Consider the following 15,708-nt stretch of genomic DNA (forward strand, 5'->3'; position numbering starts at 1 on the left):
AAAACTATAATAGCTAACTTGTTTAAAACTATAAATGTAGCATAGAATTCTAATTTCTTCTTCAAAAACAAAAATTATTTTCTTTTGATTTTAAACGAGAAAGTTGGATAAACGTTTTTAAATCATCATTCAAATTTTCTAAAATTGAAACGGGAATAAATAACGTTTTGTTTCTTTTTTCTTGTTTCTATTCAATTATGTTCTTTACTCCATCTATGTCAAAATCTTCATTCTCAATAAATATACAATTTTCTTTGCCTCTTGAATTAAGTAATTCTTTTCTTATCATATGTGTCAACATGTTGAGTAAATTTTTTTGATATCCTTTTATCTATTTCTAATTGCTATATATGATTATTTATATCTTTTGAAGTAGTTAAAATAATGTCGATGTGGATAATCATAAAGTAATATATAATAATACTACAGCTTTCATAGGTGTGTATAGTGTATTCGGAGTTGATTCCTAATAGATCTATGGGATGTTTTCTTCTTAGTCTTCTGAGCAAACCTGAGTCTGCAATATTTGGTAAAATGGTTTATATGATCATTCGATATATCTTTAAAAAATTTATAATTTCTTTTTCAATTATTTACGCACACGTATGTACCCTCTGTAATTCCCAGTAATTTCTTCAGAAGTCCTTATATCATCATTCAGAATATCTACGCTTAAAAACTAATCTGATACTCGCTAAGAAAACACATAGATAAAAGACACATTGATATCTTTGTTCAAGCTTAGACATTTTAGTCAAGCACGTAATTTTCAATAATGTGTCGATCTGAGCAATAAATAAATAAATGGGGAAAGTCGATTCCTAGACGAGACGAACCAAGGGTTATCTGGTGCCTATCCTTGAAGTACATATTTGGTGCCCGCCAGTCGACACCATCATCAGAACAAAGAATCATAGAATTTAAACATTCTGAACAAATTATCCTGATTCACCCCCGACCAATAGGCATCTTTCCTTCCCTTTCCATATTCAGTTTTCACTCAAAGTCCAACCTGTCCATTCCCTTTTTCTAATCTAATTATTGTTGTTGTGGATAGTTGGAGAAACGTTAAAAAATAATTCAACTTGCAACTTTGCGACACAACTTATCAAGATCATCGAATCTTGCTAAATATTATTGACCATTCCTCTTTCAGAGATCGCTAAGTAAAAAGTAACAATACATAACGTAACATGAAACTCACAACAACTGTAACTCTTATGTAGAAATATATTGTTATAACTTTAATTCGCAAACTATTCTTTATCGCATATCTACTTTACGAACTCTATGGGATTTTTCAAAGTAATTCTTCCATTAATTTGCTGGAACGTAACGATTGATATTTTGATGGGGATCTTCAGCAGCTTCCGAATCTTATGTCATCGCCGTTATTCACGGTAATCAATAGATCTATAATTCTGACTATTAAGTAGAGATGAGAATCAGATTCTCCGTAAGAATAGACATCGCTAATTTTAAACCCACTCCCGTTGCGCTCTCATAACGCAACATTAATTCATAATATTTTTAGGGTTTTTTTATTATCATCGTCTTTAACGAACCAAGGTGCATTTAAAATAGTACGTAAAATATTAAATTGTAGGTTTTCCTTTTTTTTTTTTTTTTTTTTTTTTTTTTTTTTTTTTTTTTTTTTGTTGAATTTGGCTACCATACCCAGATTTGCAGATCGTATGTCCACATGGTTTTTAAGATAACTTTGTATATTAACAGTTTATTGTTTCAATTCAGTTCGAAATTTTTAAAAATGAACCAATACATGAATCTTCTTGTATTTTTTTCTATATATCCTCCAGTTTATTTTATTGTCTAAATATTTAACAGTTGAATGACTTCAATGTTAGTGAGATTTCAATGTTTTGAAATTTAATTTTGAGAATAGGATTCCTATTAAGTGTAAATATTATGTGCGAGTATTTGGTTATGTGCGAACGTTTGGTTATATTTTTTTTTGATTGGTTATTTCTTTTTTTTTTTTTTTTTTAGATTGTGTCCAGTTTTCTTTTTTGTATAAATGATTTCGCAGAATTTATTGCAATTTCTATTTTCTCTTGTACAAATATGATTGCCGTGTCATTGACAAAGGTATAAATTTCTATGACAAATATGGATGGAAAATTTACTATGAATAAAGAAAATAGAATAGACCCTAAGAAACTTTTTTGAGATACCCCGGCGTGTAATTTTTTTTATCAAAGAGTTCATGTTTCTGATTTTGACATAAGAATACCTGTTTGTAAGATAGAAAGATACTCTTCTGCTAATTGTAGTAGAAATTGTTATGTCTTAATATATTTTGTCCATTTTGTTTCCTTATAAAGGAACCATACATTAATATTGGCCAAATCAAGAATGTTGAAAAAATTTTGTACAAGTCATCTATAGGATTTAGATTTGACGCTGTACTTTTTCGCTATTTGATCGGTGACATCAATTCCGACTTCGGTTTTATTATAATACACAACTGTCTCAAGTTTCTATCGTTATTGATTTACATACATTTATGCTTCGAATTAAGTGTTACAACTTTTTTGCTAGGTTTAGATTTATAAATTATTAGAAAACAATTATTTGATTTAAAAATTATTTGAGAAACGTTCCATTTTGTTTTTTGTTGATTTCACCAGTTTGGGTTACTCCAAATAGTTCCAATCAATGTTATTCGTTTTGCCAACAATTTTGTTATCAGGGATACGCTCGTGAAAAAGTTATTTGTCATAATATGTTTTTAACATTGAGTAAATGGTTCAACTAGTCGGAGGACAATAAATTCTCGGAATATTGAGTATATTGATGACGGTCGCACTTTTTCTTTTCCCGAATATGGAAATCTGTTTATAACGTAATTATTGTTAGGGTCTGATGTTAACCAAAACTCGATGTTAAATTTATCAGGCTTATTTGATATGTACTATGTAAATTTACATCTCACTTTTGTAGGAAATAGTTGCTCATCAACAATCAGATTCATATGGGGCTTGTAGCTATTTTGATTATTCTTAATGAATCTGTTCCATACATCTGAAATTAGAACAAATTTGTCGGTATTTAGATGTTGGCTTCGCTATCTTTTTTCATCAAATCAGAGAAATTTTAAAATTTCTGTGGAAGTGTCCATAGCTTTAGAAAAAAAACAGACTCCCATTTTGAATTCTATAAATATGAGATAGGTAAATTTTTTGTTTGGTATGTTCCAAACATTGAAAAAATGTTTGATATCGGCAGATTCCAGTTAGTTCTATTAGAACGTTGCTTATACTTCTATACACTTTCTTATATGCTCAATAATATTGATTAATCATCAAAAAAATGCCACTTTGATTTTACTAAATATATTTTATTTGGCATATACTGTTGGACCTGATACTTGTTTAAAATTATGTGATAGTCTTCCGTTTGTTGGGTCTTTTATTATTTGTTGCCAAACAGTTCCATCAAGAATCACTTCAATATTCTGGATATTTTGATCACTCTCACTTTTCAAATCTGATAAAAATCTTTTGCACAGCGTTTAAAATGTTTTTTTCTTCTTCATCGTCGACGTCATACGAATAATCACTTTTAATTTCCTCATTTTCGAACAAATCATGCTTACTTTCAATTTGTTTATTTTCAGACCCAGAATATCGCCCGTCAGAACACTCTTCACAAATAGCTTCCAATAATTTTCTGTCTAAACGGGATAAATTTCAGAGAAAAACAAAATATAAAATCAATATACTGAATAATATAAAATTTATTCACTTCTTGTCGTCTTTGATTACTCTTAGACTTCAATCTGTGACTCTCAAAAGAAGAGATATTTAGATATCGATTACTATAGACTATTCATTATAGAGAAAGTATTTCTAGATTTACAAAAGGAGCCGATAACACTTCGTTGTGTTTAGGCGATACCTAATATTGACTATCAGATTATTCGATTGCTTACGATGAAGCCAAACACATATCGCATTCATATGTATGCAGCTATATATAATTAAGAAATTTGAGTTATTTGAATCCACAATTAAGTTCCCAGGCAGAGAAATTTAAAAAAAGATATAAATTTATCCACCGATCAAATGACCGGTCACGGTAAATAAGTCAGGCGATGAATATTCCCAGTAAAAAATAAAAATTGAAAAATTATTTAACACATTCACGTCAACGCATATCACCGGTGGCTCACGCTCGATTCTTCCATCAAGCGGTGTACACTTTGTGTACCACCTGTGATTTACACTTTAATGTTCCATCAGACAATGCGTTCCACCAAAAACGTAGTTCATTTAATAACTAGAAAAAAATTGCTATATAGTTGAATATTTTAATAATGAAAATTTAATGTATATTAATTCAAAAAAAGTAGGATCTGTTTCATTTCATCTCAATATTGTAAACTTAACTTAATTGTTTATGCATTTCTATGCAATTTTTGAAAGCATTTCAAACAAAGTATTGGCTGGCCCTCATAACGATTGCAATACGTCGTTACTCTTTTACATAATCTCTAACTTTTTTTATAACATTCCTTACATCTTGTCCTTGGCTTTCTTACAGACTTTTTATATGAATGAAGAAATTGGGAACCTTTTTTGAAGATATTTGCTTTTCAATAGCCATTTCTTCTATATGGTGATCAATAATTTTTTCTTTTAATTATAAAATATTAATATGTTTATTACCCCATCTTTGATGTATATACCACGCATTTATAAGGCAAGCCCCGCATATTAATTGTATAGTAATTTTTTTGTACCATTTAATGGTTTTCTGTAAACAATTATAGTACAATATCATTTAATCAGATAAATCAACATCCTTTTTTGCATAATTATAAAATTTTTGCATTATTATAAATTTCAGTCAAAGGGACACTTGTATAATAGCTATCTATAAATAATATGCGGCCCTCAAATAGTAATCCTGCCCCACCACAAGAAATACAAATAGCAGCGCCAGCGTGAACGTATTAATCAGATACTCTAAGAATTTACATACAGTTAGATGAACAAAAAAAATAAAAACAATTTTTAATTAAATTTAAGAACTGGTCATTTGACCGGACTTTGTACGATTAATATTAATGGATTTAATTATTTTGTTTATCATTCTACCTATTTCCTTGAATGTGTTGCGATTTTTTCTAAATCCAAATTAATGTTTCGAGATTAATTGTTTGGCATAATTTCTTCCATTAGTAATTTCTTCCATTATATAATGGTCGTAATTTAGAGTTTTTACCTTTATGTAGCAGGATTATTTCAGCACGTATCCAGATCTGCAGGAAATGATCGATACTAAAGATAATGTTAGTTAAAATAATTATAAATCTGATTGCTTCAGTACCATTCACTTTTACCATTTTCACTCTTATGAGATCGTATGCAGGAGATTTATTAATTTTCAGGTTTTTGGTTATAGATATGACTTCACTTATTTTAACTGCTTTATCATCTATCGGCTATTCTTCATTACCGTTATTAAGTGAAATGTATGATTCAATTGCGAATACTTTTTGCAAATAATCTACCATGGTCTCTGCTTATCTACTCAGCTCCCGCCTTGTTTTTGCATAAGTGAAGTGGGAAAATGCAGCCTTTTGAGGATTTTTGTAGATTTCCATAGTGAATAATTTGTTCTTTCAAAGGAATCTAAATTTTTTATATAGTTTTGAAGTTGGTATTATGTCTTATTGATTACATGTTTAATTTTTTTGATAAGGTTTATTCATTATAATTTTATATTGTAGCCACCTTGTACTTTGCAATAACTTTCTCATTCTTTTCCTGTTTTTTATTAAGAATATACTGTTGATATTTTATTATTGTTTATTGTACCCGTATATTTTATGTTTTGTTGTAATATTTGCTTGAGGTTTGAAATATGGTAGTTAACATTTCTACTGCTATTTCCATGTTTTATATATTTTTTAGTAGAATATTGCATTTTAAATTGTTGTTTATGAGAAAATGTTGTTATGAGAAAAAAAGTTGTAACCTAAAAGTTGTTGAGGTCTCTTACAACAATAAACTTCGCTGGGCAGGATTCGAAAAAAGCTTTGTATTCCTCTACACGTATTTGATGCTTTGATGGGCATATACTGTTAAGATGTGATATCATGATTGTTTAAAGTGACATTGACTGTAATCGCTTGTATTTTGACTATTTAATAAGAGTTTATTTGTAAGTGTTTAGTATTGTTTTTGATAAATATTCCAAAACCATCACGTGTTTTGCCGCTCGGATGCGGAGTACTATAGTACGTATAGCTATATTTTTAATGTACCTACTATAGTCTGCTGTAATTCGTAAGAATGATATCTTCTTCTTCAATAAATATCAGAAGTATCTATATTATATAAAATATAAAATGCTGCAAGAGAAAATCATAAACTTAGTTCTGTAAAAAATTTCAACTCAGAAATCTATATATATATATATATATATATATATATATATATATCAGTTATTTAAAAAAAAAAGAAAAATAAGAAAGTCTGAATGAGAAATTGGATATTAAGAAGATCTGTGTTCGGTATTCATTTTCATTGCTATTAATTTGTACTTTTTATGTCTCAAAGTTCTGAAAAATTTTCCCACCGCAAAAGTAATCTAAATATTTTTTTTCCTTTCTCCAACTCTTTTTTCTGTCATCTTTGATATACGAACTCTTATAAAATATCTCGAATATCATTGGAAGTTGAAGATTTCTCCCAAAGAAAACATTGTATCGCTATGTGAAAGCTGTTCGACAAATCAATTGAATTTACCGGTCATTATTCCAGATGTTTACACACATAAGAAATTCTTTCTTAAAAAATATCATAAGTTGTGCATCTGCACCTTGACAAATGAATAAATTTTATTACAAGTAAATAAATTTACATTTGCATCATTATATGTAATTACAGAAACAATATCGTTCATACTGATATATTTATGACAAATTTTTTATTTAAAAAAATAAAATTCGACTTTACATTTTTTAATGTTATATTTTTATTATGACTACCAGATGGTTCTTTTACATCTAATGTTAGCAATATAATATTTAGATTTTCGTTAAGGAATTATATATTAATTCTCCAAAATGAAAAATTCATTCATGTTGCAACATCTAATAGTATTTAAACATAAGTTTTCTATTTATCTTACCGTCTATTTTTTCACGAATTTGTTCTGCCTTTACGGCGACAGATTTATTCATACCATGCAAATTAATGACCTGTCTTGTGTTAGTGTCCAATAGAATTGTGCCAATAATATTTTAAAAAGCATTATTATGTATTAGAAAAATAATTTATCGTGAATTGTACTCAATTTTTGCTTCCGTTAATTTCTCTTCGTTAATTTTATTCTTTTTCTGCTATTATCATCAAACTCTTCAAATTTTCTTGAATTGCCCTTTTGTAAATTCATTCGGGTGAGTATCATTTAAATGCATTCCTGAATTCATGTCCTGTTTATCTTTTACAATATATTTATAATTATTAATGATACATGTGGATATGTCAGTCAACGCATCGTAATGAAAATCGGACTTGTAAACTGGATTCGTTGTCCTTTTCCTCATATTAAGATAATATAAATATGCAATAAATGTATAATAGAATAAATACTAAAAAATATAGTAATTAGAATAAGTAATTTCATAAATAAGTAAAGCACGAATATAACTATAAATAATTTTAACAAAAGGCTGCGCCGATAATTCGCACTCGAAGGAAGATATTTCCCTAAAGCGGCAGGAAAATATATGACCAATACAGCGGGATTCTTCACCTAGATTGGTAAAGATGTACTTAAAAAAGATATCGCAAAATTAACCTTGAAATTCAAGATAAAATTTTTTTTACTCGTATCATATTTTATTTATAGCAAGGATAAAAATGTTCAAAGGAACGATAGTTCGGAAGCCAATCATTCTCTTGAAAAATGATGTTTATAGAACTGAAAAATTATATAATGTGACATGTAATTTTCTTTTACCTTTTACGTGGCATTTGAATAATTTGATATATTCAATAACAAAGACTTCGTTGAAACTCGTCTTTCTAATTGAATATTAATAAAATCTGTAATAAACGAACCAAGATTTCCAACTTGTAATTTATTTCTATAGTCTCTCTAAGTTTTTATACTGGTATGAGTTAAATAAACTTATTTAAGGAATCACTCAATGTTTTCTTCCGAAAGCCATAAAAACTGCAAATTGGTTTTATACATTCAAATCACCTTTGACATCAATTTTATATAAATAGATGAAAATATCGAAACTTGAATTTCAATGCTCTCTACAGAAGCTTCGAAGCTTTTATCCAAATTAGCAGCAGAAATAATTAATTCTTTTTATAACAAGAATATTATCCGACATAGTACATACAGAAAAAAAAACTAAGTCGACCTACAAGAGCGACGGATATTCATGGTCATTTCTTTTCTCTTGAACTAAAGGAAATTTAGGACACATAGATCAGCTTTCAATTTTCTTCAAATCTCTACTCGATGAAGGTAGAGTATTCCTGATTTCGGAAATCGAAAAATTCTCAAGCAAACATCGATCTGGCCTCGCCTCTTATTTCTCGCTAACAAATTGTACGAAATTTTTTTATAAAAAGTCTTATCGGAACGCAGGATAGCAACCATCCAATCATACAACTTAAGCTTTTAAAGTTGAACTCAATCTTGTAAAAAGAAGATCAGAGTGGAAACTGATGTTAAACGGTGTATTTTAGCATACAATTATTCATCTAAACTCACTATGTATATGTATATATTGCGGTCAATGTTAATATGTGTGTTAATTTAGTAAACTGACCGAGCACTGTGTGTTAAGTCTAATGATCTAATAAGTCTAATAACACAGACGCAACCCAACGTATATTCGATCCTGGTACTGATGAGTGGTAAGAAAAGTGCTGTTATCCTTTTTTTACTTATGAGAGCGACCAGCTTTCTTTCGAACATTTTCCACATTCTACTTGCATAAACATTCACGGCGATGAAAAATGATAAAATATAGTGCAATTTTAAATTCAAATACAGAAATAATATGTCGGTAATTATTGTAAATGAAATAAAATACAACTGAAAGGACAAAGACAACAAGATATCTCTCAGCATAGAAGAATGTGTAGGAGCAATAAACAGAATACAAGCAATAACAGATTAAGATAAAAGAATGTCAGTTATAGGCAGAGCAGAAGTGATGAAAGATAAAAATAAAAAAAGTCTACTATGGATTCAACACATTATCCAATGAACCGTAGGCATTATATAAAATATCCAAACTAATATTTATATTACCAATATTTACACATTACCGTTTATATATACACTACCCAAAAAATTTGGCATTCTGTACAGTGTCATTTTACAAAACAGCCACGTTAAACATCTTAATCGTAAATATGTCTTCATTCTCCAAGCATTGTGTTCGAAGATAAAATTAACTGACTGGCCACCGTGTCAGCACTCTAGTACTGCGTTCTTTCACTTTTCAAGCAACTTTAAACCTGAAATACTCAGACTCTTAAGTTAACCTTCACAAAAATTCTTATTAGAGAAATGAATGTACTCTTGTCTTCACACACACACGCGCGGACATGCACACGCACACACTAATATATATATAGACACACACACACACACAATATCACTTTGTCTACAATCTTTTATTTTGAGGATGACATTATGTGATTCACATCTCTCTTACCCATAACCGGTAAAAGTAAAGAGGAAAGAAGGCGGTAGTGAAACCAACAATTTCTTCTGATCTCATCCTTCATTCTCTCACTAATATTATTTTCTCCTTTTTTCACTTAACGATTGTTTATAATTAAGTTTGTTTATCTCAACTTCGCTTTTAGTGTCAAAATGATCTTACGTACATTGAAAAAAATTTTTTCTTTACTTGTTTCCATCGGAAGATCATGACCTCGTTAGCGACATAAATTTTTATCGTTAATTCTTGATTTTTTTTGATGAAAATTAAGATCTTATTCACGATCTAATTGTGATTGATGAAGCACATTTTCATCTTTTAGATTTAGTGAATAAGCAAAATTGTTGTTATTGATCGAACTGCACGACAATTACACAGTGCCAAGGTTACAGTATGGTGTCCAATATCGTTGCTAGGAATTATTGGAATTTATTTCTTTGAGGTCGACAATGAAAATGTATCATATCAACTATGTCCGCATGATATTTAATACAAGAATTAATTAGATTTTCATTTATTTATGAAAACATGGATTTTATTCTTCAGACGTCAAAAATTGATAAAATCAAAAAACGATAAAAAAGATGAAATAAAAAAAATGATTATTTTTAGTCATAAAATAAAAAAATACTTACGGTTTTCTATTATGAGTGTCATTAAAGTTGCAGTAGATAATTTTTGCAAGCAACCACTTCAGGTTGAAAATTGGTGGCAAAAAAGTATTACATTTGTTTGGTGATCATGATGTATTCCCAAAAATTAATGCCAACGAGCGACCGTCGCTATGGATGAGAGGTATTGGTGTGCGCAGTTGAGAAAATATACATGTTGAATGTTTATGTTATAAAAACTAAAACTTTACTTAAATACAACTAAATTTTTTGTCCAAATCCAAGAAAACATACTCAGCTTTGCTATGTTTATGTACGACTCGTTTTGTATTCTTGCATAGTATGGTATATTAAAGCAGTTGTCTATATGCAAGGTCGGTTTAGTTGACAAGTAGCACAATAGTACCTTCATTTTCTTCTTCTATCTTTGATTTTCCGTGTGGAACATACCACACAGTCTTTACTTCTTCCTGTATCATCTTGCCGAATGACGTGTAAAAAGTCTTTCAGCCTTTCTTTTGTTCCAGAAAATGATGAAGTATTCCCGGACTCACGAAAATCTTTAACTAATTGATCCACCAAGCGACATACGAATTGCAAATGTGTTATTTTATTTTTATGCTGTTTCCCCTGATTTATTGTATATAATAAATAAGAATTTATTGTTAATATTTCCAAATCCCAAAAAAATAATTTTCGCCATCATTTTTAGGACTTTCGCATAAAACAATACGTTACCGTATACTGATTTACTTTGTCGACACCACCCATATATTTATTAAGATTTATCACTATATTTGTCTTTGGTATAATAATTATTTCTTCTTCGCGTGTTTTTCTGGGAATATTTTTCATAGTTGAGTCAGCACAAGCGCTGACCATTATCACGATTCATTTATCTCTCCAAGCTAATAATAATATGTCTTTGCATCTATAGACAACGGTTTCATTTTTCACAACTTTTGGAGTTTTTATTTCATTTGGAATAAATTTCCTATTACTTTGAATAGTTCCAGTTATGTGGCATTTCATGTTTGGTAATGCATCAGCCAAAGGAACATTTGTAAAATAACGATCACTTAGGTTCAACCATTTTCTCAGTCATGAAGCTGCCATAATATAGGAAAATGGTTTGTGTGTAATCAATATTGGCACCCGTCAGAACATAAATACGAATATCTCATTTCGTTGGTTTTGTAGATTATACGTAATAAAGCTTATTCTCCCTTTGAATTTAACAATCGTTCATCCACCGATAATATCACCTCGGATACAAAATTTTCTCTACATTTATTATTGATATATTCCAGAAAATTGCTAATTCTTTGAGTCTGATGTTTTGCGTATCTTCTGGATTTTTATTTACAATACTTGAAGCATCCAAAATATTTATGAAAATCGGTCTCTCCTAAATATTTCGACAAAGTAAGGAATCCGAGATTTATCTGTTGACCAATAGTCCTTTAAATTCGAAAGTGGTATTATTTCTATATACAGAATAATTCGAAAAAATCGATAGGTTTTATACAATTTGGACTTATCTGTGGACCAGGATTTCATAATACCTATGTAAATTGTATTTTTTGTGAAATGATATGTTGGTTTATAACATTCTTCCATTCATTGTCGAGGCTTGTATTATTTTCATCAATATTTAATTCATTATCACTGTCAATACTCCTGGAAATATTGAAACACTTGAGCCGATTCCTTGTACTGTCGTCATTCTTGCATTTTCTCAGTTATAAAGTAATATTCGTCATCACTACTATTACCATCGAACATATTCTCTCTAAATCTTTTAGACATTCTATATAGGATGTCATATCGTAGAAAATATATAAAAGTCTTCCTAGTTCATTTGATAGTATCATTAGGAGACTGATTCGAAAGACTCAAATTCGTTCTGACTCGATTGTTATTCCCTATCGTGAGTTTACACTAAACGGAAGATAAGACTTCACCGCTAAAGATGTCCAATTTCCTTTCAAACATGATACTCTTTAGTCTACTATACCGCTGCGTATCTTATCGCTCAGAATGATAGACGAAGGCGAGCTATTCTACAATATGTGACCACAACGATGAAGAGACTTGAACGGCTATTTGTCCACGCGTGTCCGCAAAGGGCTAGTTATAAAGAGAAGTTGATACAGATCAATTCAGTATTCAAATTATGTTCAATATCAAAATGTTGATTTACAAACAATGGAAGTTATTTCTACTGAGGAGAAATTATATTTATTAATAAATAAAAATATAAATTCAAATGTTAATATGAATAATATGAAAAGATATTTTTTCGGTCGATATTATAAGAAATTTATGTATGATTATGCGGACATTTAATGCAAGTCTTAAAATAATAGTGACCCTCGTCATAATCTCTTGAATTTAACTTGTACATACCTTTTATGAAAATTAAAAATCATATCATTATCATTACATTATTAATATATTATTAATGAATTGTATATTTTGTAAAATAAGAAATAACATTCGAAACAAATAGCAAGATTCTTATATTGAATAGAAATTACTTAGCCTTAGCCACACACATAGATCATGTAATAATACAAGTGATTTAAAAGTTTTCAAGTAATTCAAAAAAGTATGTAATCGTATATATACACAGACTGTGAAAGCATTTTTATATTCCTATCAACGATACATCATTATCCACGATCTTGCAAATAACGAGACTTCCCGAAATTATTTACTGGAGAATCAATGTTGGTGCTTTCTTTTGAATTAAAATATCTATTAATTCTATTATTTTCTATATTAAAAATGGTATATTTTTATCACGTTTAAGGAATTTAAAATCAACTGATTGCGTCAAATAATTAAAAATTTCGTCTAATTATTATTATTTGTTATCCCTTGGCACTCGAGAGGCACCGCTACAGCGTTCTGACGTTTCATACGACAATTCGAGAGAAGCTTCTAGACGTTCTGACGTTTTCTGCGAGAATTCTAATGACGACCCAGACAGTGATACTTTTTGTAGACCTCCAAGAAATAAAAACAGTATCTATTTGTAAATAAATTCTTGTGTTCTATATCTTTCTTTCCGGGTATTGTATTTCTCATAATAATGGCAATAAGATATTTTTATCTCAATTTTTGTCATGGATCCAGCTCGGTCTGAATTTTTAACGTTAGTCTGAATTCGACAGTCATAGCAGTGAGAACTTTATTTTCAAAGTTGTTGAGTCCTATAGATATAGATAGCGATCAATTTAGTTCAAGTAAAGGCGAATTCAATTTTTCGTTGTTGAAAAACCAAATTACCTCTATACACGGAGCAATTGTCAATGAAATCAACTAATCCAGTGACGAAGTAAGAGGTGTAAGAAGCTGAAAAATCAGAATAAGACAGTGAAACCGATCGTAAAACTACAGAAGATGCAGACAGGTCGCAATCGGTGCAGTGCGAATTTATATCTGGCAAAAGACCCATAGGAGCATAAATAACTTCTTTAAATTTTTGGATTATTTTATATTGGGAGAACAAATTTATATGAATGAGATCACTATCAAATTCAAAGACCGAATTTCATTTATTACATATAATCCAAAAAACGAACCAAATGGGGTATTAGAATTTACTCTAGCTGATTCAAATATTGGCAACATTTGTACATTGATATTCTACCTTATTATGGATCTCTTACAACAAAGCAATTGGTGAGACCTGATCTACCAGTTTCCAAGAAAATTCCGTTACACCTTTATAAAATGATGTTAGACAAAATTTCTGCTGCTTAGGAGCACCATATGTTTACAGATCGATATTATACAAATTTCATCTTGGCTCAAGAATTATCCCAACTCAAATGCTATTTAACCGGGACAATCCTAACAAAGCGAAAGAAATTGCCAAACGAAATAAAAAGATCAAAATTCTTAACGAAATCTGTAGGTAGCTTATCAAAACTTTACCTTTATCGTAGAAAGATAAAAGAACTGTCACTTGTTTAACTACTAGAGATAACATAGGTATAACTTTCGTAAAAAGGATTTTACGAAGTGGAAGTCAATATCAAGAAACCTAATATTATAGTAAATTATATAAAATATATGAGTGGCGTTGATCGAACAGATCAATATGCTTCGACATATCATTTTCTTCGACAATCCTTAAATTTGTGGCATAAACTTTTTTTTGGGGGCTTGAAAATTTGTTTGATTAATTCATACATACTTTATAAATTCGAAAAAAAGAAAAGAAAGGAAATACCACTTACTCGTTTGCAGTATCTAAAAACGCTTCATTCGATTGAGAAAAACTTATCGCCAGTCTAGTGACATCGCCGAGTGTCGATATCAAGCATTAAAAAGTCCCAACTAAATGGAAAGCTCCATGTTATTCTGAAAAGTTCTTTTTTTCTTTTTTTTTTTTATCTTCATTTTTCTCTGCAATTTGTCCAAAGTGGACATTCGGCAGGTACGTTTAACAAAATGTACTTATATCACATAGATATTCTCTCATTAGAGAAGATCTTAACAATAAGTAAGAAGAGTTGTTTTAACTTATGTTCTAAGGAGATCTTTTAGATGTTTTCTGTGGTATATTTTCTAAGTATAGCTTCCTGACTGAAACATTTAAGTGATTTCTTAGTCTTTCTTTATATCTAACGCATATGTTGGTTATTTCCTCTTTTACTGATTTGATCTTGAGATCTTTACGGATTTGCTCGTTGCGGACGTACTAGGGAGCGTTAACTCTTGTCCTCAGGATAATGGATTGCATTGCTTCCAGTTTAGCTATATGACTTTTTACTGCTATTCTCCATATAACGATTCCGTATGTCCAAATCAGTTTGATTATAGTTTTGTATATTGATAGCTTATTGTTTATGTTTAATTTCGAATTTTTATTTGTAAGCCAGTACATACTCTTTCTATGCACATTGGTTCTATTTTAGCTCTTATGTGTTGTTTCCATGTTGTCTTGCATCCATGTGAATATCTAAGTTCTTCTAGATATTGTTTGAATTTGGTTCAGTTAGTGGTTTTGTTATATATGTATAATGTTGTTTCTGTAAACGATGATATTCGTAAAAGATCAAGTAATATTGCAGAGTGATCAGAGGTAAGGTCTAAACAGGATTGCATTTTGAAACGCGTCTTATGCAGCCCTTTAATTACAACAAAGTTTAATAAATCTGGAGTTTTTCCTTGGGCAGTTGGCCACTAAGTTGGTTCCCCAGTAGATAATGTATCTAACGATAGGCTCCTTATTGCATGGTGTAGGATTTTGCCTCAAAGAGAAATTGTTTCGGAGCCCTATTGAGTATTTTTCGCATTATAATCTCCGCCTGCAATGAATTTATTCCTTAGTACTTTAAAGAAGTTTACGTA

General features: G+C 29.8%; 2 long non-coding RNA genes across 2 annotated transcripts; both read right to left on the bottom strand.

Moving 5' to 3' along the window:
- Positions 1-4,385: 4,385 nt before the first annotated feature.
- Positions 4,386-5,489, bottom strand: LOC127067775 (uncharacterized). The gene is made up of 3 exons (XR_007782748.1): positions 5,353-5,489; positions 5,121-5,284; positions 4,386-4,776 (listed from the first exon to the last, which is right to left on the bottom strand). It is a non-coding gene; the product is annotated as an uncharacterized LOC127067775 (long non-coding RNA).
- Positions 5,490-9,379: 3,890 nt separating this feature from the next.
- LOC127067772 (uncharacterized) lies at positions 9,380-14,878 on the bottom strand. The gene is made up of 4 exons (XR_007782746.1): positions 14,592-14,878; positions 10,636-10,907; positions 10,366-10,512; positions 9,380-9,521 (listed from the first exon to the last, which is right to left on the bottom strand). It is a non-coding gene; the product is annotated as an uncharacterized LOC127067772 (long non-coding RNA).
- Between the last annotated feature and the right edge of the window lie 830 nt (positions 14,879-15,708).

This window comes from Vespula vulgaris, chromosome 11, assembly GCF_905475345.1.
Source record: "Vespula vulgaris chromosome 11, iyVesVulg1.1, whole genome shotgun sequence".
Lineage (NCBI taxonomy): Eukaryota > Metazoa > Arthropoda > Insecta > Hymenoptera > Vespidae > Vespula > Vespula vulgaris.